This window comes from Bubalus bubalis, chromosome 2, assembly GCF_019923935.1.
Source record: "Bubalus bubalis isolate 160015118507 breed Murrah chromosome 2, NDDB_SH_1, whole genome shotgun sequence".
Taxonomy (NCBI): domain Eukaryota; kingdom Metazoa; phylum Chordata; class Mammalia; order Artiodactyla; family Bovidae; genus Bubalus; species Bubalus bubalis.
The window spans coordinates 75,121,088-75,145,613 of record NC_059158.1 but is presented as its reverse complement, the minus strand read 5'-3'; the positions used below and the strand labels follow the sequence as shown (position 1 = coordinate 75,145,613).

Sequence of the window (24,526 nt, the reverse complement as noted above, 5' to 3'; positions counted from 1 at the left end):
TCTGAGTTAAATTCACCCATTCCAGCCCATTTTAGTTTGCTGATTCCTAAAATGTTGATGTTCACTCTTGCCATCTCCTGTTTGACCACTTCCAATTTGCCTTGATTCATAGATCTAACATTCCAGGTTTCTATGCAATATTTCTCTTTACAGCATTGGACTTCCATCACCAGTACATCCACAACTGGGTGTTGTTTTCGCTCTGTCTCTTCATTCTTTCTGGAGTTACTTCTCCACTGATCTCCCATAGCATACTGGGCACCTACCGACCTGGAAAGTTCATCTTTCAGTGTCCTATCTTTTTGTCTTTTCATACTGTTCATGGGGTTCTCAAGGAAAGAATAATGAAGTGGTTTGCCGTTCCCTTCACCAGTGGACCACGTTTTGTTGGAACTCTCCACCATGACCCATCTGCCTTGGGTGGCCCTACAGGGCATGGCTTATAGTTTCATTGAGTTAGACAAGGCTGTGGTCCATGTGATCAGACTACAGTTTTCTGTGATTGTGGTTTTCATTCTGTCTGCCTTCTGCTGGAGAAGGATAAGAGGCTTATGGAAGCTTCCTGATGGGAGAGACTGACTGAGGAGGAAACTGGATCTTGTATAATGGGCAGGGCAATGCTCAGTAAATCTTTAATCCAATTTTCTGCTGATGGGCAGGGCTGTGTTCCCTCCCTGTTGTTTGACCTAAGGCCAAACTATGGTGGAGGTAATGAAGATAATGGTGACCTCCTTCAAAAGATCCCATGCACGCAGTGCCCCCAACCCTGCAGCAAGCCACCACCAACCCACGCCTCTGCTGGAGACTCCTGGACACTCACCGGCAAGTCTGGATCAGTCTCTCAGCACTAAATAATATTCCATTGTCTGGATGTATCACAGTTGATTGATCCATTCACCCACTGAAGGACATCTTGGTTGCTTCTACCTCTTGGAAGTTATGGGAAAATCTGCTATAAACATCTACATTCAGGTTTCTGTATGGATGTAAGTTTCCAAATCCTTTGAGGCAAGAATACTGGAGTGGGTTGTCATTGCCTTTTCCAGGGGATCATCCCAACCCAGGGATCGACCCAGGTCTTCAGCACTGCAGGCAGATTCTTTACCATCTGAGCCACCAGGTACTTAACCAATAAAGTTGGGAAGAACTGTACCTTGATAATATTGAGATTTTTCTATTTGTGAACAGGAAATATCTCTCCACTTATTTATTTATTTCTTCTTTGATTTATTTCATCAGAGTTTTGTAGTGTTCCACATACAGATCTTATATGTATTTTGTTAAATTTATGCCTAAGTATTTTATTTTGGGGGTTACTAATGTAAATGGTGTTTCATTTTAAATTTCAAATTCCATTGTTCATTGCTGGTATATAGGAAAGTGATTGGCTTTTATATAGTAACTTTGTATTCTGTAACCTTTTTATAAACACTTATTAGTTACAGGAGATATTTTGGTCAATACTTAGGCAGAACAATCCAGTAGGTAATCATATCACCTGAAAACAAAGACTATTTTATTTCTTCCTTCCCAATAAGTACATTTTTTAATTTCCTTTTCTCACCTATTGCATTAGCAAGGACTTTCAGAATAATACTGAAAGTTGTACCTGATCTTAGTGGGGAAACTTCAGGTTTCTAACCATTAAGTATGATGTCAGCTGTAGGTTTTTTTAGTCTTTATTAAGTTGAGAAATTTCTGCTCTGTTCCTATTGTACTGAGACCTGTTGGGTTTTTACATACAATGACTAGTATTGAAAACATGTCCCATGAGGGGAAAGGAGGCTTTGGACTCTCAGTGTCCATTTGGAGAAAGATAGGAGCACCTCAGTGTCAAGACGTTCTATTATATGTCAAGAGCACCTCAGTGCTCTCTAATGGACAGCCAGCCTCCAACAGGCCCCATGGGACTTCTTTGATGTGAGTTAGATCATAGCAAGTTATCGGGTCTCCCTCAGAAATCTGCCTCAAAATTTCAATTTGCCTGTTTAAGAGTCAAGGACAGAGCACTGACCTAATTGCTTCACCCCATCATTACTGTGTGTTTTTGCATAATCTCACCAGCTCCCTTCTTCGTTCACCTGGATTATTCCTGACCTGAGAGAGCTGTCTAATATTCCTGCCATTGAGGCATTCAATTCAATTCTAACATTCCTTGCTTGAGGCAGCGAGAAAGACCCCAAGCTGCTGTCCTGGAGCACCAATCTCTGCCCCAGATCCTCCCTCTCTTGGCAGAAGCTCAGACATGTTAAGCTTGAATGTACTCTACCTAGATTGCAACAGTCCATGGGATCAAAAAGAGGCGGACTTGGCTTTGCAGCTAAACCACTCTACCTAGATTACAGGGACCAGGGAATGGCGTTTCTTACCAGTTTCTTGCCCCATACCACATGCCAGCCTCCACACATTGCTTTGAAATATTCTAAACATTCCTAGGCTAAAGCCAAAGATTCATCTAAACAGGGGTGATAACCAGTATGGCCCAGACTCCCGCCAACTGGAATGGATGCCAGCTTGGCTGGGGCAGGGCCTGGCAGCCCCCTGTTGGGGCAGGCATTAGTCCTTTGGTTGCTGGATGGCAGAGCGAGCTGGAAGGTCTCAGGGAGGAATCTGAGGGGGCTGCACAGGGCGGGGCTCCAGGAAGGACTTTTAACCTACAGGTGAGCAAATGTTGCAATGGGTACCAACCAGTGCAGCCATTCTAGTGTATACCAGTTGAAAGACCAGCCTAAATAGATGAGTAACATTTGGCTATTTTATTAAAGTTTCTCTCCATCTTCTCTCCTTTCTTATGCATGAGGCAGAGAGTGCCCCAGACCACAGCCCACTGTGTGCTTTGCTCTCTAGAAAGATTACTGAAGAAACTAAATACACACATAACTACAGAACCTTTCTTAGAAGTGTCATCTGAGCAAAATAGTGCTATTTTAAAAATCATCAGGACACCCTCACCACACTCTACAGATCTTGACTCTCCAGCTAACACTGAATAAATGTACATTCTTTTTCCATGCTAATTGTTTTCAGACCACCGACTAGAATTACAGCATGAAAAGGCCGCTGTCATGTTCAGTATACATTTTTAATAGACATCTTTAAACATTTAGACAAAATATTATTTTTAAATGGCAATTCTTTAACTGGTAAATGTAATTATCTAACTTAAAAAAAAAGAAAAAGCTGACAATCAAAATATTCTGTCAGTGCTTTACCGAAGCACCTAAAATACCTTTTCAGCAAATGAAACGATACTTTATTTTATGCTTTTAAAAATGCATTAGGGTAATTGCTCTGCAACAAATCACCTTCTCTGCTCCAAGCTCGACTGCTACATCCCTCATGTGTCCATCAACTGTGCACATTGTCATGATCTCCTGATGATCGCCCGGGGTGAATCCCCCAACAGCATGTTTATAAGGGTATTCAGCTGAGCAATCTGCAAAATAATTATATTTCAATGGAGATATTACGCTGCAAAAAAAATCTATTATATGTCAAGTGCTAAATGAAGCAGTTTATAGCACCAAGACACATTTATTGGTGCTTTTAATCAAAGCAAATAACTTTTGCAAGCTGATCATTCCATTGTTTTCTTGCAATTTTAATTTGCTTCCTTAATAACAAAAATGTGCTTTTCGACCGGCAGTTGTCACTTTACTTCTGAAAGAACAAAATGCTAGATTCTTTTAAAAAATATTCTTGGTTTACCATCTCCCTATGGTTGGAATCTATTCTCCCAAAGTCCTGTGGTTAAAAAAAAAAAAAAAAAAAAAAAAAGATGTACAAAAAGTTAGCCTTCTTACAAAGGTGGTCCCAAAGTCCACATTTTTCCTTAAGTCCAAAGAGGGACTAAGGGACCCTTAACCCTATCTGTTGGTGGCAGAAGAGCTGAAGAACTTTTGCTCCAATGCACTTCATTTGTTCCTTTGTAAAGTTTAAGGTTCAAAGCCGAGAAGGTTCTTTGTTGGCTTCAAGTTGAACGCAACCTGCTTTCTTTCAACATACCAGTCATCACTGCTGCAACAGCAAGAGCCCTGAGCTTACCTCTTAGGACTAAATTTCAACCGTACTGTATTGTATTTCCAGAAATACTAACTGTATTGCATTTCCAGAAAATGTTGAGTACATAAAGAAATCACTCTTTTAGACTTCAAAATGTAATAAAAAGCCATAGACTTTCACCATATCTCAGCAGGCCTGCCCACAACATCGAGTATTGATGAATTTCTCATGAGAATAATAGTCCAGATTTCTCCAGAAGGCCCACTGTGTACCAGATCCCCCTTGAAGTGCTCTTGAGCCTTCTCTCCTGTAATACTCACAACAATCCTATGCGATAAAGCCTTTGTGTAGCCCAATTCGCAGATGAGGAAACTGAGGCTAGAGAGATTAAGTAGAGATTAAGTACTTTGCCCAATGATTTAGCCAGTTTTCCTAGCTGTCCCCTGGCAGTGCTCAACAGATGCTGATCAACAGAGTCAAACCCACTTAAGAAACCCTTCTTCACCCACAGCCCAATGGTCCACTAAATCTGAGTGCTGGTCAGAGCCACGTGAACAGCCAAGTCCGACACGTGGACGTAGGGACCTGGAGGTCCCCGGATCTGTGGACATCCCTACTGCTAAGGCTCAACTAGCACCGGACCCAGAGAAAGTTCCTCCTCTTCTTCCTACCTTCAACCTTATTTTCAGAAAAGACCCATTTGAAATCCTCTCCAAACCTCACAGTAGGATTCCCTCTCTGCATCTGCCTGTTTTCTGCAGGAAGTGTGACTAATCGCAAAACTATGATGGGAAGAGCCTGTAGAGGGCTCCCGGCCTGGCTCCGATGACACCACACTCCTTCAGCGCCAGCCAGCCCTGCTCCCAGGAGGGTGTTCCGTCTCCACTTCACCCCTAAACCTGGCACCGCAGGCCCCATAAGGGGGAGAGGACACCTTCCACTTTCCAGCTGCCCCACAATAAAGCTGCTGACTGTGCCGTGCTACTTGGTCTACCGCTCTCCCCACTGCTCCTGCCTCCAGCTTCCCCACCCTACCCACTTGTTACCATTAAGCCTGTATCGTCTAAAAGGCACTGATTATTACTGCCGACGAGCCGCTGTTCAGTGCGGATCTTAGAGAGCAGCGTGCTGACAAGACACGTTTCCAGAACAAAGAATGTCAGATGCTTAGGTCCCAAAGGAGAAAGCCATGAGGTATGCATGGTGTTTGCGTGTGGGAGAGAGGACATGTGCCCACTCGTGTGTAAGGTATATGAGCATGCACAGGCATGAAGACTGGAGACAGGGGGCTCCTGAGAACATTACCAATACTCAGGTCTCATGATCCTAAGGAAGAAAGAGGGGGGAACAACACTGAAACAGAAGACACCATCTTTTCCTTGAGAAATCACTGAAGTTTAGATCAAGAATTTTCTTTTCAGGATCACAACAGCTGGGGTTCTTCATAACTGTGATATTGAGCACTGATTATGACCAAACTCTGTGCTAAACATTTCACATGAATCCCAACATTCACCTTATGAAATATACACTGCTATTTCCATTTTACAGAAAAGGGAAACTGGGGTTCAGAGAGGCTGGATTATTTCCTCAGTGTCACACAGCTAATAAGCGGTGAACTCAGAGTCAGTTGGGGCCATGTGAAGACAAGTGTTGGTGCTCCAAACTTGTTGCTACTGGTTCACCTTCTTCCAAAAATTAAAGACATTGTTGTGAGCTAATCACCACCACTTTCAGTCCTGAATGCAAAGGCTATTTTCACCACAGCACAGTCAGGGCCAGATGCTTTCAAATAATCACTGCACAAAAAGCCCCTTAGGCAGCTTGTTAACATACTTTTCCTTAGCCACACCCTAGTGATTCTGATTCCACTTCGTCTGAGTCAGGTCCTAGGAATCTGCATTTCCAACCAGCCATTTCAGCTGATTTTAGCGCAGAGTGTAAAGACACGGGTCTCATCCAGGGCTAAGGGTCGATGTTAAGGTACGTGGATGTCTCCATCGTTGGTCAATGCACTTCGACCTACCTCATCATCACTCCTAGCACCCTCTCTCTAGGGTCTGGGATGGGAACTGCTGCTGCTGCTGCTGCTAAGTCGCTTCAGTCGTGTCCAACTCTGTGCGACCCCATAGACAGCAGCCCACCAGGCTCCCCCGTCCCTGGGATTCTCCAGGCAAGAACACTGGAGTGAGTTGCCATTTCCTTCTCCAATGCATGAAAGTGAAAAGTGAAAGTGAAGTCGTGTCTGACTCTTAGCAACCTCATGGATTGCAGCCCACCAGGCTCCTCTATCCATGGGATTTTCCAGGCAAGAGTACTGGAGTGGGGTGCCACTGGGATGGGAACGTATAGACCCAAATACAGCAAAACTTGGAGAGAGGGCTTATTCCTTTAAGAAACTTGTTTTTGCAACCCCCAGATTGAGAGAAGATTAAGCTATTTCATGGATTCTCTAAACATGCCCCAAATTAAAAGCAAGCCCGTTTACCTCAGGAGACTCTAAGTTCTGTGAGGGCCAGCACAGTGCCTGCTACTTACCAGACATGCAGTTACACATGTGTGGAATTGATGCATGGAGGAGAATGAAACCAATCTGCTTATGGTTGCTAACATCTCTAAGAAAGAAACTTGAAATCTTTACAGCAGAGTTCCTCAACCACAGCACTGAGCTTTTTATTTATTTATTTTTAACCGAAAGATAATTACTTTACAATATTGAGTTGGTTTTTGCCATACATTAACATGAATTAATTAGCCATTGGTATGCATGGGGTCTGAGTTTCAGCTTCAGTGGTGGAGCAGAGTGAACTGGCACCCCCAGGCCAACTGGGAGACACCCACATGCCTTTGGCCACAGGTGGGAGAGGGGAGAGAGCATCAGCCTGGCCAAAGCCCTTCCTACTGACTTTTTGGACCTGATAATTCTTCACTGTTGTGGGGAGGGGGCGGGTTGTCCTGCGCATTGTATGGGGGTTAGCATCACCCCTAGCCTCTAGCCACTGCATGCCCTCAGCAAGCCTCCCCCATCCAAAGCCGTGACCACCAAAAGTATCTCCAGACATTGCCAAAGGTCCTCTGCGCAGCAAAATCACACCTGGTTGAGAATCGCTGTTTTAAAGGAGGCCAAAAAAGTATCGAATATTTTAATTGCTTTCAAAAGTGCCTAATTCCCTTCTGATCACCATCTCCATTAGCATCATACCCTTCTCCCAAAAGGGTTTTTGGTTATTATTGTTGTTTGTTTAATGGCCTCAGAATCTCTGGAAACTTTGCAACTCTTTTCAGGACACATTTCCAGCGTGTTTTTGAAGGACGATTAAGGTGTACAACAATCTCAAATCTCAGGAGACCAGGAATAGAATGAATATAAGAGTTTTTAAAGAAGAAAGAAACAGATTTATATGAAAACAGAGATATCAGAATGTTATAAGACTTTTTCTAAACATAGACAAATACCTTCAAAATTCCAAGGAAAAGTTATTTTCCATCTAGAATGATATACCCAGCCCAATTTTCAGTCAAATATGAGGTTTGAATAAATTTATTTTTAGACATGCAAGTAATAAAAAAAATTCTTCCCATGCACCCTTTCTTAGGAAGTTCCTGGAGGATATCCTTCAGCAAATTCAGAAAATTAACCAAAAAGAAAAGAAGAATGGGATCCAGGAAAGAGGAAATCTAGCACAGGAAAGTGGATAAGAGGTATTTTCCACACCCAAAGAGCACTCCTCCAAATGGGGAGGGCTGTGGGGCAGGAGGAAGACCATAAATGAGTGTTTGGAAATGGACAAATTATTGACAGACATCAGGTGACATATCTGTTAGCAAATCTGGAAAAAATAGTAGTGATCTGTACTTAGAACTGAGCAAGTTTAAAAAAAAAAAAAAAAAGGTGGAGGGGGGTCAATTATTTACTCCAGGGGAAATAAAAGGTTAAGATAGTTTGAGGAAAAATGATTATGTTTGTTGACTTGACAATAAACAATATTCACCCAGTCAACACCATGTAAACACTGAATATTAACTGAACAAAAATTGTGGTAAGTGTATCCAAGGGTTGGAGCTAGGAAGGGAGGGAGGTGAATCAGAGAGCTGAAGCATTCATCTATCGCACAAGAAAGTCAGGAAAGGACTAAGGCGTGAGGTAACAGCGTGAGCACAGGATCTGGAAATAAAGGCGTAAACACCGGAAGCAAAGGGAAAGTCGCTCAGTCGTGTCCGACTCTTTGCAGAAGAAACAGTTCGATGCACGATACTGATGCTCGGGGCTGGTGCACTGAGACGACCCAGTTGGATGGTATTGGGAGGGAGGAGGGAGGAGGGTTCAGGATGGGGAACACATGTATACCTGTGGCGGATTCATTTCGATATTTGGCAAAACCAATACAATATTGTAAAGTTTAAAAATAAAATAAAATTAAAAAAAAAAAGTTGAAAGTGGTTGCCTCTGAAGAAAAAGATTAGAGGCAGGAGGACCAAGCAGAGGCTTCCCACTGTTTGTTACAAGCCTTTCTCCTTGATTAACTATATGCATGCATTACCTTAATGAAAGTACAAGTCAACTTAAAGACATAATAAGACGAGATACTATTTCTAAATGACTCGGCGCCTGGAACGCGGGGAGCACACACGCCCCTCACCTGGAACGCAGCTGCTCTGGTGCTGTCCCCACCTCGCTGCCAGCCGGGGTGCAGAATCTCGTATCCATGCTACGGATGTCAGCGCATTCTCAGGGCTGTCTCAGGCTTTTCCTCTGCTTCTGTCACACCTGCCTGCCTGCTGCTGCCTCAGCCTAGAAGGCCTGTCTCCCAAATGTGCGGTGAGTGGGTGACACTCACCCTTCAGTCCCTCTCGAAGTCACCCCCCGCAGAGGCCTCCCCTGCCTTCCTAGCTAAAATAGCACCTCCGGTCCTCTTTAGTCTCTCCCCTCTTCTACTGTATCTCATTTACAGGACTTGTCACTATCTGATGTATCCATTCACTTACCCATTTCCCCTCTCAACTGAATATCAACTTTCAAAGGGCAAGAACTGTCTTTGCTGATGAGTTGCCAGCTTAGGAACCAGGCCTAATAAATATTTAACTGGACGGAAGGATGTGAGGATGGATGAATAAATAAATGAAAGTTTGTTTGAATTGGGGGATTGCGATTACACTATTCATACTAAGTGTAAAATAGGTAACTAATGGGAACATACTCTATAGCACAGGGAACTCTACCTTAATGCACTGGGATGATCTGAATGCAAAGCAAGTTCAAAAGAGAGGGGATATATGGACACAGATGGCTGATTCATTTTGCCGTACTGATATTGTAAAGCACCTATATTCCAATAAAAATTAATTAAAAAAAAAAAAAGCAAGCTAGCAGGAGCTCCCCCGATTGAGGAACGGTCCTCCTCTATCAGAAGTCATCCTCGTAGACTGAGCATGCGTGGGAGGGACACACACATGGCACCAAGGGAGGAAGGGGACACCTTCACTCTCTAGACAGTTCAGCCTGACACTGAACGAGTGAGTGAGCAAACGCTCTCGTGCTATGGAAGTGTCCCAGCCTATTGCTTGTGCAGTCTCTGGGTTAAGATGAATTCCAGGTGGCGCCATATTATTTCCAGAGATTGTTCCTCTGTTTTATCTGCTTAACCCATTAAAGTCTGCCACGCCCGCCGTTCCCCCTTCTACCTCATCATAGTTCTTCCATCTGCAGGCCTCCATCTCTCAGAAAGAAACCTTGGAGCTTCTTCAATTGATAGGTTTCAGGACATATTTTGCATAGTCAAGTAGCTTTTTAAAGTTCTGGACATCAGGTTTCCAAGAGCACAGGATCAGGACAGCTACTAGAGTGACATAATAAAGAATGCAGATGCACTTGACAGATTTAGATGGGAGGAATGTCTTATTAAAAGCAAGATTTAGGTACAGATGGTGTGAGGCATGTGCCATTGCACAGGAGGCTCTGAGAAGAATCCAGGTATAAGGCATAGACCACAGAGGAAAGGACAACCCCTGGAGACATTTTTAAGAGACAACTGGCCCAGGATTCTAAGTGAATGGGGAGACAGTACCATGTGGTGGTTAAAAGCACGGGCCACACCCAAAGGGCAAAAAGGGAGATAATTCACTGTGAGGGCCCAAGTTCAATCCCCGGTCGGGGAAAATCTTACAAGCTGTGCACTATGGGGAATAAAAAGAGCATGGGCAGGGATTTCCAGAAACTCCACCACTTGTGACTGAACGACCTTGGGCATGCTGATTAGTTCCTTCACCTGAGACATGGAACAGTGATACCTGCCTGCCAAGGAGTGTTGTGAGGATTAAAAGTCTGGAAACATGTTGGCATAGTGTCTGGGGCACAGTAAGTGTCCAATAAATGGACAATGTGTGTGAGCTAAGCCGCTTCAGTTGTGTCTGACTCTTTGCAACCTTATAGCCAGGCTCCTCTGTCCATGGGATTTTCCTGGCAAGAATACTGGAGTGAGTTTCCATTTCCTCCTCCAGGGCGTCTTCCTGATCCAGGGAACAAACCCACGTCTCCTACATTGCAGACAGAGTATTTACCTCTGAGCCACTAGAAAAGTTCCGTAAGAGAGAAGACTCACTGATAATTTCCATGTTTTAAAAAAGATTTTTCTGATGTGGACCATTTTCAAAGTCTTTATTGAATTTGCTACAATATTGCTTTTATGTTTTGGTTTTTTGCCTACAATACATGTGGAATCTTAGCTCCCTGACCAGGAAACAAACCACACTCCTACATTGGAAGGCAAAGTCTTAACCACTGGCCCACCAGGGAAGTCCCAATTTCTACATTTCTAATGGAGTAGTACTGCAGCCAGACTGAGAGAGAGGGGCTCCTTCCGGAGGCGGGCATTGAGTCCCAACAACTTGAGACTGAAGCTGAGTTCAGGTGGACGGCAAGCATTTAGGTGGCGATTCCTATGCAATTAAAAACACTGCATTTCCTATCTAAGCACACAAGTAAAATTCAGAAATGAAAGGTACTCTTCAGGAAATAAAATACTAGGGAAATGGCTAAATTTTACTTCCAAAGCCTGTTTCTTGCAAGACTTTGAGAAAAAGAAAACTAACAATTCTTTGAAAAGCGTTTATTTTGTTCAGTGATTAAAAGGAAGAAACAGAAAACAACAATTAAAAAAAAAGAAACTTGAAGGGCACTCTAGTTAAAACAAACAAACAAACAGAGCATGAAAAGTTTCTGAAATTTGATCATGTGGTCCTGAAATTGACCATAGTTAGAATAGACAATTGAAAAGTTTCCATTTTTCCTGCATCTCTGGCCTTCTAAAATAAAAGTTTGCAATAGTCAATTCTCAATTAGCTTTGTTAATGGAGAGGAGCAGTGACACAGATAAAAACAAGCTACAGATAACACAAAAATGATTTACTGCCACTTACAGGGTCCCTTCGACCCCCAGCCTCCCACCTTCGCAAAGCCCTCCAATCAGCTCCTTCAGACCCCCAACGCGTGGTGTCAGAAGGAGACTGAGGGTCACAGAGATAATCTATTCAAGGGTAATGGATTTGACTACAGTTTAGCATTGATTAATTATGGTGTCCAATTTTAATTCAGTGCCATTCACTAACTAATTAGATAAGGGTTTTCTAGGTTCTATTTTTGGCACAGAAAATTCTAAGCATAGGTACCTTAAAATTAGCAGTGCTGTTAAGATTTAATAATTATTTATCCCTAACCTCACAATGAGCACTGTACAAAGGTCTGAAGACCTACGTTCTTCCCGGTTGTACCCGTAATATGGATTTTGCAACCAGGTAATCTATTCACCTCTCTGAACTGTTTACTCCTTTATAAAGTGGAAGTCAATGAGGTGGATGTGTAAGGTTGGTTCCAGAGCCACCATTCTAGGTAATCCTCATGATGCATACCTTGTTTTTAACATGTTTGCCCTTTGACCTGTACTCACAAGTTTATGGCAGTGGTTCTTACCCAAGGCAGTTTTGTCTCCCAGGAAACTTGGCAATGTCTGGACACATTGTTATTGTCAGGACTGGGAGGCAGAGGGTGATTCTGTCATCTAGTGGGTAACAGGCCAGGGATGCTGCTGAACATTCTACAAGGTTCAGGACAGTCCTCTACAACAAAGAATTATCTGGCCCAAAATGTTAATAGTGTTGGGGTTGAAAAACCCTAATACATAGAAAGATACCTTGACATAGGTCAGTAGTCTAGGAACTGCTCTATTTTGGAAGAGGAATAGAAGTTTAGATTATAGGATAATAGTATATTAAATTGGAACTTACTACTAGGCACCATGGACATCACCAGATGGTCAACACCGAAATCAGATTGATTATATTCTTTGCAGCCAAAGATGGAGAAGCTCTAACAGTCAGCAAAAACAAGACCAGGAGCTGACTGTGGCTCAGACCATGAACTCCTTATTGCCAAATTCAGACTTAAATTGAAGAAAGTAGGGAAAACCACTAGACCATTCAGGTATGACCTAAATCGAATTCCTTATGATTATACAGTGGAAGTGAGAAATAGATTTAAGGGACTAGATCTGATAGAGTGCCTGATGAACTATGGATGGAGGTTCGTGACATTGTACAGGAGACAGGGATCAAGACCATCCCCATGGAAAAGAAATGCAAAAAAGCAAAATGGCTGCCTGGAGAGGCCTTACAAATAGCTGTGAAAAGAAGAGAAGTGAAAAGCAAAGGAGAAAAGGAAAGATATAAGCATCTGAATGCAGAGTTCCAAAGAATAGCAGGAGAGATAAGAAAGCCTTCCTCAGAGATCAATGCAAAGAAATAGAGGAAAACAACAGAATGGGAAAGACTAGAGATCTCTTCAAGAAAATTAGAGATACCAAGGGAACATTTCATGCAAAGATGGGCTCGATAAAGGACAGAAATGGTATGGACCTAACAGAAGCAGAAGATATTAAGAAGAGATGGCAAGAATACACAGAAGAACTGTACAAAAAAGAGCTTCACGACCAAGATAATTACAAGGGTGTGATCATTCACCTAGAGCCAGACATCCTGGAATGTGAAGTCAAATGGGCCTTAGAAAGCATCATTACGAACAAAGCTAGTGGAGATGATGGAATTCCAGTTAAGCTATTTCAATCCTGGAAGATGATGCTGTGAAAGTGCTGCACTCAATATGTCAGCAAATTTGGAAGACTCAGCAGTGCCCACAGGACTGGAAAAGGTCAGTTTTCATTCCAATCCCAAAGAAAGGCAATGCCAAAGAATGCTCAAACTACTGCACAATTGCACTCATCTCACACGCTAGTAAAGTAATGCTCAAAAATCTCCAAGCCAGGCTTCAGCAGTACGTGTACTGTGAACTTCCAGATGTTCAAGCTGGTTTTCGAAAAGGCAGAGGAACCAGAGCTCAAATTCCCAACATCCACTGGATCATCGAAAAAGCAAGAGAGTTCCAGAAAAACATCTATTTCTGCTTTACTGACTATGCCAAAGCCTTTGACTGTGTGGATCACAATAAACTGTGGAAAATTCTGAAAGAGATGGGCATACCAGACCACCTGACCTGCCTCTTAAGAAACCTGTATGCAGGTCAGGAAGCAACAGTTAGAACTGGATATGGAACAACAGACTGGTTCCAAATAGGAAAAGGAGTATGTCAAGGCTGTATATTGTCACCCTGCTTATCTAACTTATATGCAGAGTACATTATGAGAAACGCTGAGCTGGAAGAAGCACAAGCTGGAATCAAGATTGTCAGGAGAAATATCAATAACCTCAGATATGCAGATGACACCACTCTTATGGCAGATAGTGAAGAGGAACTAAAAAGCCTCTTGATGAAAGTGAAAGAGAAGAGTGAAAAAGTTGGCTTAAAGCTCAACATACAGAAAACTAAGATCATGGCATCTGGTCCCATCACTTCATGGCAAATAGATGGGGAAACAGTGGAAACAGTGTCAGACTTTATTTTCAGGGGCTCCAAAATCACTGCAGATGGTGATTGCAGACAAGAAATTAAAAGACACTTACTCCTTGGAAGGAAAGTTATGGCCAACCTAGATAGCATATTCAAAAGCAGAGACATTACTTTGCCAGCAAAGATCCGTCTGGTCAAGGCTATGGTTTTTCCAGTGGTTATGTATGGATGTGAAAGTTGGACTGTGAAGAAAGCTGACACAGAAGAATTGATGCTTTTGAACTGTAGTGTTGGAGAAGACTCTTGAGAGTCCTTTGGACTGCAAGGAGATCCAACCAGTCCATCCTAAAGGAGACCAGTCCTGGGTGTTAATTGGAAGGACTGATGCTAAAGCTGAAACTCCAGTACTTCAGGCACCTCATGCGAAGAGTTGACTCATTGGAAAAGACTCTGATGCTGGGAGGGATTGGAGGCAGGAAGAAAAAGGGACAACAGAGGATGAGATGGCTGGATGGATGGCATCACCGACTAGATGGAAATGAGTCTGGGTGAACTCCGGGAGTTGGTAATGGACAGGGAGGCCTGGTGTGCTGCAATTCATGGGGTCGCAGAGTCGGACACGACTGAGCGACTGAACTGAGCTGAACTGAGGCACCAAAGGTTCCATAAATATGAAATTCCAAAGTGAGGTTCCAAATCACCTCGTGGAAATTTCAAAGAACATTATTAAAAACTGGATAAACAGCCCTAAAACCTGTAAGGAAGCCATAAAAGGGTTGCATATGTGGATACTGGGGGAGCATTTGCAAAAGGAATTTTTTTGTAGACAGCCACTACCCTGTGTGACTCTCAATCCCATCCCACAGGGAAAGAGCTGGATTGGAATCATTTTTAATTCTGCTCCCAGAGAGCATCCTGAGGAAATGAGGCTCCAAAGTCTCCGTGGAGTAGAAAGTCCAGAAAATAAGGAATAAGAAGAGAGCACAACTAGGGGATAGTATGGATGGCCCACCTCCTAGAACTATTGTTGGAGGGACCCGAGAAAAAGCTTCACCTCTAAGCATCTGCCAGGCCCAGCCTGTGCAAAGCCAGCTCACAAACATACCATTCAAGTAAGAACTTTTCTGTACCTTTTTGCTCCCAACCTTCTTGTGCTCTGACCTCAGAGGAGCCCAAAGTTTAGAAAATAGAGAAAGAGGGAAAACAGGTTAGGAAAAGAAGAACAGGTTATGGCTGAGATAACAGGAGTCTTACCTTTTAATGTATATTGATGTGCTGGGCTTCCTTTGTGGCTTAGATGGTAAAGAATCCGCCTGCAATGTGGGAGACCTGGGTTTGATACCTGGGTTGGGAAGATTCCCTGGAGAAGGGAAAGGGTACCCACTCCTGTATTCTGGCCTGGAGAATTCCATGGACTGTATAGTCCATGGATTCACAAAGAGTAAGACATGACTGAGCGACTTTCACTTCACTTCACTTGACATGCTAATTAATGCATCCAGCTGGAATTCTATTTCAAAATCAAGATGGTATCTTTTGGCTAAGATTGAGAGTAGGTAGGACTTTCCGTTCCATATGTGACTATAACATTCCTGGAGGATGTCAGAATTTTCACCCAACATGAGAGAAAAAACACTCCATTAAATAAATTTTAAAAAGCAGTGGAGGTCAAAATTATGTTTTGTTACATTACATCTTACTGGTCACAATTGTTCATATACTAGTTATAGACTCAAACTTCCATTTTCCTCCTTTTAAAAATATAACCAAGATTCCTTTTGAACTGTGCCTACAGGGGTTGGGGGGGAAACCTTGCTAGATATTCTCTGTTTAGCTATATTAGAAATATAAAATTTTCCAAGTTCAAAAGATATAATATTTTTGGTTCCTATGAATTTTGAATCAAGTTTATTGAACTTTTCACTCTGAGGGGGAAAAAATCTTAAATCTTACCTGTGTGTCATTAGATTCAAGGTTCTCCAAAGATTATACACTGAGCTGTGAGTTCTCCCAGTACCCATAGTCTAACTTTGATGTTCTCAAATTTTCCAGATTTGAGTTTAATAATATTGTCAGATATTTTGAAAGGATGACTTTTCAGCTATTGCCATACATTAAATATGTCAACTATTAATTATGTGTCATCTTATATTTGTATGGGCTGAAGTAATTTCTCCCAGTATCCTCAAAGGCATAATAAAGAGGTTTAAAATTGGTAGAAATGTCATACACAGATGGAAACATTTAATAATTTAATTGTATTCCACAAGTAAGTCTTCACCTAGAGATTTTTTTCAAATTAAATATTATCACTTCTTTTCTTTATACTTCTCTTTATATGATCATGACTGAAGAGAAAGAAGAATAATCAAAGCCTTTAGAATATTTCCTGGGTCCCACTGATCCTCTCAAAGTGAGGTCAATAGGCCAGCAACTTCAGCAGGACCTGAAAGCTCATTAGGTACAGAATTTCAGGCCCTGCCCTTTAGCGACTGAATCTGAACCTGCATTTCATAGTATTTTTAGGTTATTCTCATAGACATTAAAATTTGAGAAGGACTGAGCTAGGCCATCATTGAGGAGGCCTGTGATGATACCAGATAACAATTTAGCTCAAGACAAATAAGTGCAAATAACCCAGTTAGGATAAATTTCTTTACACTCAAAAAAATAAATCCACAGTAGAAGCAAAGTAAATCCTTGGCAGTGAAAATTCGTTTTAATCCAAAGAGAGTGCTGCCAGAGACTTTGTACAAACCACCATCTGTAACCATAAGCAATTGGTTCAATGGAATCAATTCAGTTTGGACTCAGTGTGTAACTCCCAAAATTGTATTGGCCAACTGTTGTGTAAGACTCACAACATTCTTAATAATCCTGGCTGACTAAAAATTGTGAACATTTTTTGTGTCCTTTTACCTTTTTTTTTTTCCTTGTTTATGAGTTCCTAAACCCATAGACAAGATTGAGAAGATAGAAAGAAAATATTGTCACAATGCCTATTTTTTTTAATGCTGTTTTGGTGAAACCTGCACCACTGCTTCTCTTTGCTACACATTCTAGAATCAGCTGGAGAACATTCAAAGATCCCCATGCCCAGGCTGCACCCCAAACCAGTTAAGTCAGAATCTCTGGAGCTGGGACCCAGGCATCAGTAGTCTCTCAAAATCTCCAGGTAACTACACAGTGCAGACAATTGGAACCAAAGACCTGTACAAGTCAGACTGAAGGAGTTGACGATTACATGGTGAGGTCATCAAAGGGGATAGCTAATATTCATAATTTAGGCCCCCAGCTAGATTTGGCCGAGGTTAGGGTAAGCCTGGTGGGCTGCCGTCTATGGGGTCGCACAGAGTCGGACAAGACTGAAGTGACTTAGCAGCTGCTTAGCAGCAGGGTAGTCATCTAGACCAACACATTACCCTCTCCCTCAACCACTAGCCTGACTCAGACTCTTATCATCTCTAAGCTAGACCCTGGCAGCAGCCAACTCCCTAGTCTCCTGCTCCTAGCCTTGGCCAATCATAATCTACATTGCCCATCTTGTCCTCTATCTACACTGTTCCCCCAGCCCACTGATCTGCCTAGAAAAAAAATTAGACCATACCCCCACCACCTTACAACTCATCAAAGGCTCACCATTGCCTACTTAATAAGTTCTAAGCTGCTTAACCTGGCAACCTAGGCTTTCCATACTTTATCCCATGCCAGCACCTCCAACTTCTCCTCCTGATCTCCCTACCTCTAAGCTCCAGCAACTCCGGTATCACATTTCCACATTCCCAAGCCACTCCATGCCCTTAGACCTTTGTCCATGCCTCCTTCTCATTTCTTGGACTAACTAACTCCTGCTCACCATTCAAGACCTCAGCTCAGGTGTCACTCTCTAGGAAGCCTTCATTTTCCCCACCCAACCCCTTTAAAAGTTGCTTTCAATGGGGCTCCTTTGTATGCCAAAGTGAAAGGAATAGCACAAAGGTAAAAGAGCATCTCTTTCAGTGTGTTCTGAAAAAAGCAAGGCATCTCATTAAACAGATTCAGGAGACAGATGAAGTGCAAAAGGGATGGGAGTCCTAAATAATCAACCAGCTTGTTTCCTTTACAAGGTGGATACAGCCAGGTGATGACAGGTTCTCTAAATCATGAGAGCCTGGGCGAAAAAGGAACACAAACCAGTCAAAAGGGGAGAACTTTCTCTGTTATAAATGACAAAACTGCATTCATTACAAATTTGTTTTCAAACTTACTGAAGAAAGATGAATTCCTAAGCTTTGAATGATAAATAGACTTTATATGATTCTATCTATAACGACAATCTAACCATTTTTACAAATCTCAGACTCTGATGACGTTTCAGAACCATTTGGCGTTATTTTTGGTGTGAACAGTTCAGGAACCTTCTAGCTTGTGTTATTCTCATCAGAACCTATGAATTTTTTTGAAAGAGAGCTATCATAACCATCTGCCCCCTAAAATAACAACAATAAGGCCCCAGCTAGATTACAAACGGTACCGAGACCACATGGACTGTTTCCAGTGCAATTTCTTTTGCCTTATTAGTCACAGTATTTTTTAATCTCTCTTCCAGGTGGTTCAGTTGAAGGAAAGAAAATAACTAACATTTATTCTGTACACATTTATATGCCAAACACTGTTTAAAGTATTTCTGTATGTATCTCCACATGTAACATTTACAACAAACACTGTGAAATAACCATTATTATCTATCGCTCTCAAACAAAGAAACTGAAGCTCAAGAAGCTTAAATTACCCAAGACCACACAATTAGTTATGATAGTAATACGTTCCATAAAGCTGCATCTTCACAAAATAATGATGACAATAGTATAACTTAAAATGAATAACCAACAAGAACCTACTGTATATAGTGCAGAGAACTCTGGTCAATGTTATGTAGCAGCCTGAATGGTTAGGAAGTTTTGGGGAGAATATATGTAGATATAGATATTTATATGGCTGACCTTTGCTGTCCACCTGAAACTATTACAACACTGTTTATCGCTATACTCCAATTCAAAATACAAAGTTTAAAAAAAAAAAAACAAGTTATATATGGCTGCATATATGCAGAGTACATCATGAGAAATGCTGGGCTGGAAGAAGTACAAGCTGAAATCAAGATTGCCGGGAGAAGTATCAATAACCTCAGATATGCAGATGACACCACCCTTATGCCAGAAAGTGAAGAGGAACTAAAAAGCCTCTTGATGAAAGTGAAAGAGGAGAGTGAAAAAGTTGGTTTAAAGCTCAACATTCAGAAAACTAAGATCATGGCATCTGGACCTATCACTTCACGGGAAATAAATGGGGAAACAGTGGAAACAGTGTCAGACTTTATTTTTTTGGGCTCCAAAGTCACTGCAGATGGTGATTGCAGCCATGAAATTAAAATATGCTTACTCCTTGGAAGGAAAGTTATGACCAACCTAGATAGCATATTCAAAAGCAGAGATATTACTTTGCCAATAAAGGTCCATCTAGTCAAGGCTATGGTTTTTCCAGTGGTCATGTATGGATGTGAGAGTTGGACTGTGAAGAAAGCTGAGTGCCAAAGAATTGATGCTTTTGAACTGTGGTGTTGGAGAAGACTCTTGAGAGTCCCTTGGACTGCAAGGAGATCCAACCAGTCCATCCTAAAGGAGATCAGTCCTGAGTGTTCATTGGAAGAACTGATGCTAAAGCTGAAACTCCAATACTTTGGCCACCTCATGCAAAGAGTTGACTCATTGGAAGACCCTGATGCTGGGAGGGATTGAGGGCAGGAGGAGAAGGGGACGACAGAGGATGAGATGGCTGGATAGCATCACCGACTCGATGGACATGAGTTTGAGTGAACTCCGGGAGTTGGTGATGGACAGGGAGGCCTGGCGTGCTGTGACTCATGGGGTTGCAAAGAGTCGGACACGACTGAGCGTCTGAACTGAACTGAACACATAGACTCAAACACTGTATCTCAGGGAAAAAAAAAGGAAGGAGAAAACAAAGACCCAGTTAAACTCCTCCAAAGCTTATGCCAAGTCCAAAGCAAACAGAGCAAAGTATATAAAAGTAGACTACAGTGTGGCTTCTCTGCAGAAGTACTAGAGTTCAACAAACAGCTCTTAAGGATACCAGCAAATCTTTAACTGCCAGTATTAAACAGAAGGCTCTCCTGTCTGTATTTCTTCATCAAGGAACATAAGTTCCAACATAAAGCAAAGGAAGAAATAAAGTACAAAGCCAAGAATATTCTAAGAAAATATAAAAACATAGCTGTTTATCAATGTTGTGTATGATCTCAGATATCAGACTTTTTATCCTCATCTAAAATCATATCATTATGAGAGTAATTCTTTCCTAGAAATTGCTTTTTACTGATAAAACCCAAACTTACAAATCAGCGTTGGAAGGATATGTTAAAGATTCAGGCCACCACAGCATTCCCATAATATCCCTCCTCCATCACCCAAACACAGGTTCCAATGTAGAGGTGGAATATCTATTCAAGAGTAGATATCACTTGCCTTTAAGCTACACTTTGAGGAATGGAAGGAAACCTCATTTGGATCCTCAAAAGAAGGAATCATTTGTAACAAATGTCTAAATAAATGTACTTCTCAACATATAGTTTCAGTGCAGGTTGACATCTCAGCGCTGATGTGGCCTGTCAGTGGTGATGATTGTATTATGTGCATGAATCCATTAATATCTTCCGGGCATAATATCATACCCCATTCATCATATTAAGGTTTAGCAGCCGAAAACTCCAGAGACACTGAGGTTGTCTGGCTAAAAAACACTGATCCTACAGTATTAAAGTGAGAATCATACTCCAGAGCCAACCAACAATAAATTCATGTTAAAAAATAACAAACTCACAGCAGGAGAAATCAGGCCCACAATTTAATAGAAGATCGATTAAGGAGCTACTAACCCCTAATCAGTGGTCTGTATCTGTTCATCAGGGTTCACTGTCGTTTGTTCCTGTCTTGACCTTAAGGAAAATAAATTAATATAAAATAAAATAAAACATTCCCGAATACCTCATGATACCCAAGGAGACCACAGCACGTCCATGCTGCATTAAAGAGGCTTTTTCCAAGGTCAATCTGAGCTTTACTACTACTACATAGATTGTGTTTATATATAAGGTACGAGCACTTTTTAAACTGTCTGAAAATACTGGTAATCTGAAAACTATGACTTGCTTAAAATCATACACTCTGTGATGTCTTTTCAATAGTCCCTGTGATCTTCTAATATGGGGAAGTGGTTTTTACCAAGCTAACCACCAGCCTTGAAATACCTAATGATGCCCTGGGACTGGAGGGAATCATTCCAAATTGCTCTAAATTGAACTTCCCATGGTAAGAACAAAGGGTGGCACTTAACTCAACGCCAACAGCCATGAGCCTTGGGGGGTCCAATTTTCGACTCAGGATTCCAGTCTTGGGAACTTCAGGATTGTAAAGGACAGTATCTTAATCTGGCATGCAGACTGAACTTGTCCGTTTACCCAGAGAAAAAGCCTATGTGGTGGTTTTGTAATTTTCCTAAGATTTCCTTTCTTTGCTAGAAGCTGGAGAGCTTCAGGCTAGAGATGGAGCTAGCTGGGAAAACGACGAGGCCCTGCCCTCTGTGTTATCATGTACCCAGGCTCACCCTAAGTTTCTAAATGGTCTCCTTAAAGATAAGCCACCTCATTCTCAAAATGCATGTCAGCACTCTATGCCGTACCTACTACAGCAAATCATGAATGACAGAGCTAATCAATTTCTCTCCGGGAAGAATCACACTTTATTAGGATATTTTCTGGTTGCAAGGAATAGAAATCCCTTTGAACTAGCTTAAGCAAAGGGACTGTGTATTATAAGAACTCCCGGGTATCTTAAGGAATTCAAGGGTTGTTAAATAACCAAGCTTCAGAAAGGGCAAGAAGAAGGAATTATAACATTTTAGGGGACCCTAAAGTCTTCTTTCCTTCTCTTAGCATTGGCTCCTTCTTTTGTTTCCCAGTCTTGGTGGTAGAAAATGTTCATCACGAGCACTTCCCTCATTGATGTGCTCTCCTCCATTCAAGGCAGCATCCAGACTGATCTATGTACTCTGCCTCTAATTCTGCTTTTCCAAGGCAGGGATCGATTGACTTACTTTGGATAAGGTGCCCAACTCAAACAATCCATGAAGGCCAAGAGGAGGGGCCCTTTGTTCAAACATGGCTGCTCCCACTGACACAATGGGTTGGAGGAACATGAAGACAGAGTAGAGTTGACAGATATTGAAAATTATAGTACAGGATGCCCAGTCAAATTTGAGATCAGATAAATAACAAAAAAATTTTAGTATAAGTATATCCTATATAGGACATTATTAATACTGGATGTTAATGTTAATGTTATTATTCATAGAAATTAATATTAGGTATTAATTTTCAATATTGACATTAGATATTCCATAGAAATATCTAATGTGTGATATTAGTATTAGATATTCCACAGAAATAGTTTCCATAAATAATAAAGTTTGCAAAATATTGGGTAACATCTATCAATTTATTAAAAATTAGAATTAGTGTCTGCTTGAGCCAGGCACAAAGCTCAACAGAAGATTTTTTAGAACTTTAAATATACCAGTGGGCACCGTAACTCTCTGAGAGGGGAAATGGGGTGTTCCATGTTTCCCAAACTTAATCTGACTTTGGAAAAGCCACCAGATACCTAGTGTTGCTCAGAACCCAGGCTGAGAAATGCTGACTTAAGGCAAATACATCAAGAAAGATGAATTATGCCAATTAGCAACCGATTATGTATGTCTTGATGTTAAGTCACTCAAGAGCTCCCAACAGCTCTGAAGATAGCCCAGTAGAAACCTGCATTATCAGTTAAACACCAACAAAGACCCTGAGCCTGCAGCCAAGAGTCCCATCCCTGGTCATTTCTCCTTTTATTCTCCATTATCATGGTAACTTAAACTTATCCCTAATTTTACAGAAGTTGTTTACTGATTGAGGCCATTTCAGCCCTTTTCATAAGGCTTCTAGACCATTCCTAATACCTGCATCTCCTACCAAAAATCACTACTCTGTTTGCACACTACATTATGATCCAGAAAATTCATGTTGCATCCAGAAAGTTCTGATTGTAGCCAGTGAAACTGCCCATAAGAAATGGCAACAAATCATACCAACAACAGTTTAGTAGCCAAGGGCTGTTTTTCCCAATCATAAAACTCACCTGCTTGAAACTGCCATGTCTCTTCAGCCTCTGTTGACCTTACCCTGAGACACGTGCTGTCTCTCCTTTTGGCATCTTCTGCACTTCCCACTCTCATTCAGAATTTTTGTCAGTCCCCTCAATCCACAACATATCTTTCCTTGACAGTTCTTCCTGGGGGTTCTGACTTGCCTCCAAAGACAGAAAATACAAACATCATCCTGATTGAAATACCTCTACTATGTGTACCCTTTTGAACTTGGATGGACCAGTTTTCGAAATGTGTGTGTGTCATGAGGCAACTATGAAAAAAATTATAGCTTAAAACTTGCCCCATGTTGTAAGATCTACAAGGACTCAGTATAAGTGACTTAACCAGGGTTAATTGGAAATTTCAATGCTGACGGAATATCTGATGATATTAAATTTTTTCAATATTTGATATTTTTAAATCAATGTTTTTAAGTGTGCTAGAGGGTTCTGTGATTTCAAGAATAAATGGGGAAAAGAAAGATGAAAAAAAAAAAGGAGAGTACCTTAACTGCTATGAAAAAAATATGTCATCTGGAATTTGCTTCAAAATAGTACCATATGAGGAATTTCCCTGGTGGTCCACTGGCTAAGACTCTGCTCCCAATGCTGGGACCCAAGTTCGATCCCTGGTCAGGGAACTAGGTCCAGCATGCTGCAACTAGGACCCAGGACAGCCAAATAAATAAACCTTTACCAAAATAATAATAATAATACAGGTGAGAGGGAATGGATAAGAGTGTAGGTGGGTCAGGACTGACTGGGGGTTCTCGGTTGTTCTAGTTAAGTTATGGGCACTTGGACAGGGTGGAGGGGGCTCATTATACTATTCTTTTTATTTTTGTGTATGTTCAAAGCGATTCATAACAAAATATTTTAAATAAATAAATAGGGTTAGTTGGTGAGGAGAACCTCAGGGTAGAAAGCAGGAGTTGTGGGACAAGTCCTGTCGCAGATCCTGGGGTGGAAACTGAGAGAAAGCTTGGGAGATTATCCATGCTTCAACCTGTAGAGCATTTACAGGGCTGAGGAACTGTGGTGGCCCTCGCCCAAAACTGCAGAGGCGTTCCTGTTACGGTGAGATCCCCTTTGCTCTGGCTCCTCTCCAGCTGTGCACACACGTTTACTCCCCGCGTCAGGGAACTTGCACCAGGCCTTGGTTTTCGCTTGCGTGGTCTCTCAAGGAGTAGACATCAAGCACCAAGTCTTTTGCCCTTGCTGTCTGTGGAGACCTTTGTTTCCCTCCACGGGCTTGGCAAGGTGCTGGCTGTCGCTCTGAGGCCGAGCGTTCTGCTATTCTCACGTGAGCCCTCTGGGTTGCTGATCTCTTTGCTGATCTGCTTTCTCTCGTGCTGAGATGACAAGAGATGCTCTTCAAACCCTGGCA

At 41.8% G+C, this 24,526-nt stretch overlaps 1 long non-coding RNA gene across 1 annotated transcript; it reads right to left on the bottom strand.

Moving 5' to 3' along the window:
* Positions 1-3,125: 3,125 nt before the first annotated feature.
* On the bottom strand, positions 3,126-23,298 carry LOC123328479. The gene is made up of 2 exons (XR_006543329.2): positions 23,131-23,298; positions 3,126-3,436 (listed from the first exon to the last, which is right to left on the bottom strand). It is a non-coding gene; the product is annotated as an uncharacterized LOC123328479 (long non-coding RNA).
* Between the last annotated feature and the right edge of the window lie 1,228 nt (positions 23,299-24,526).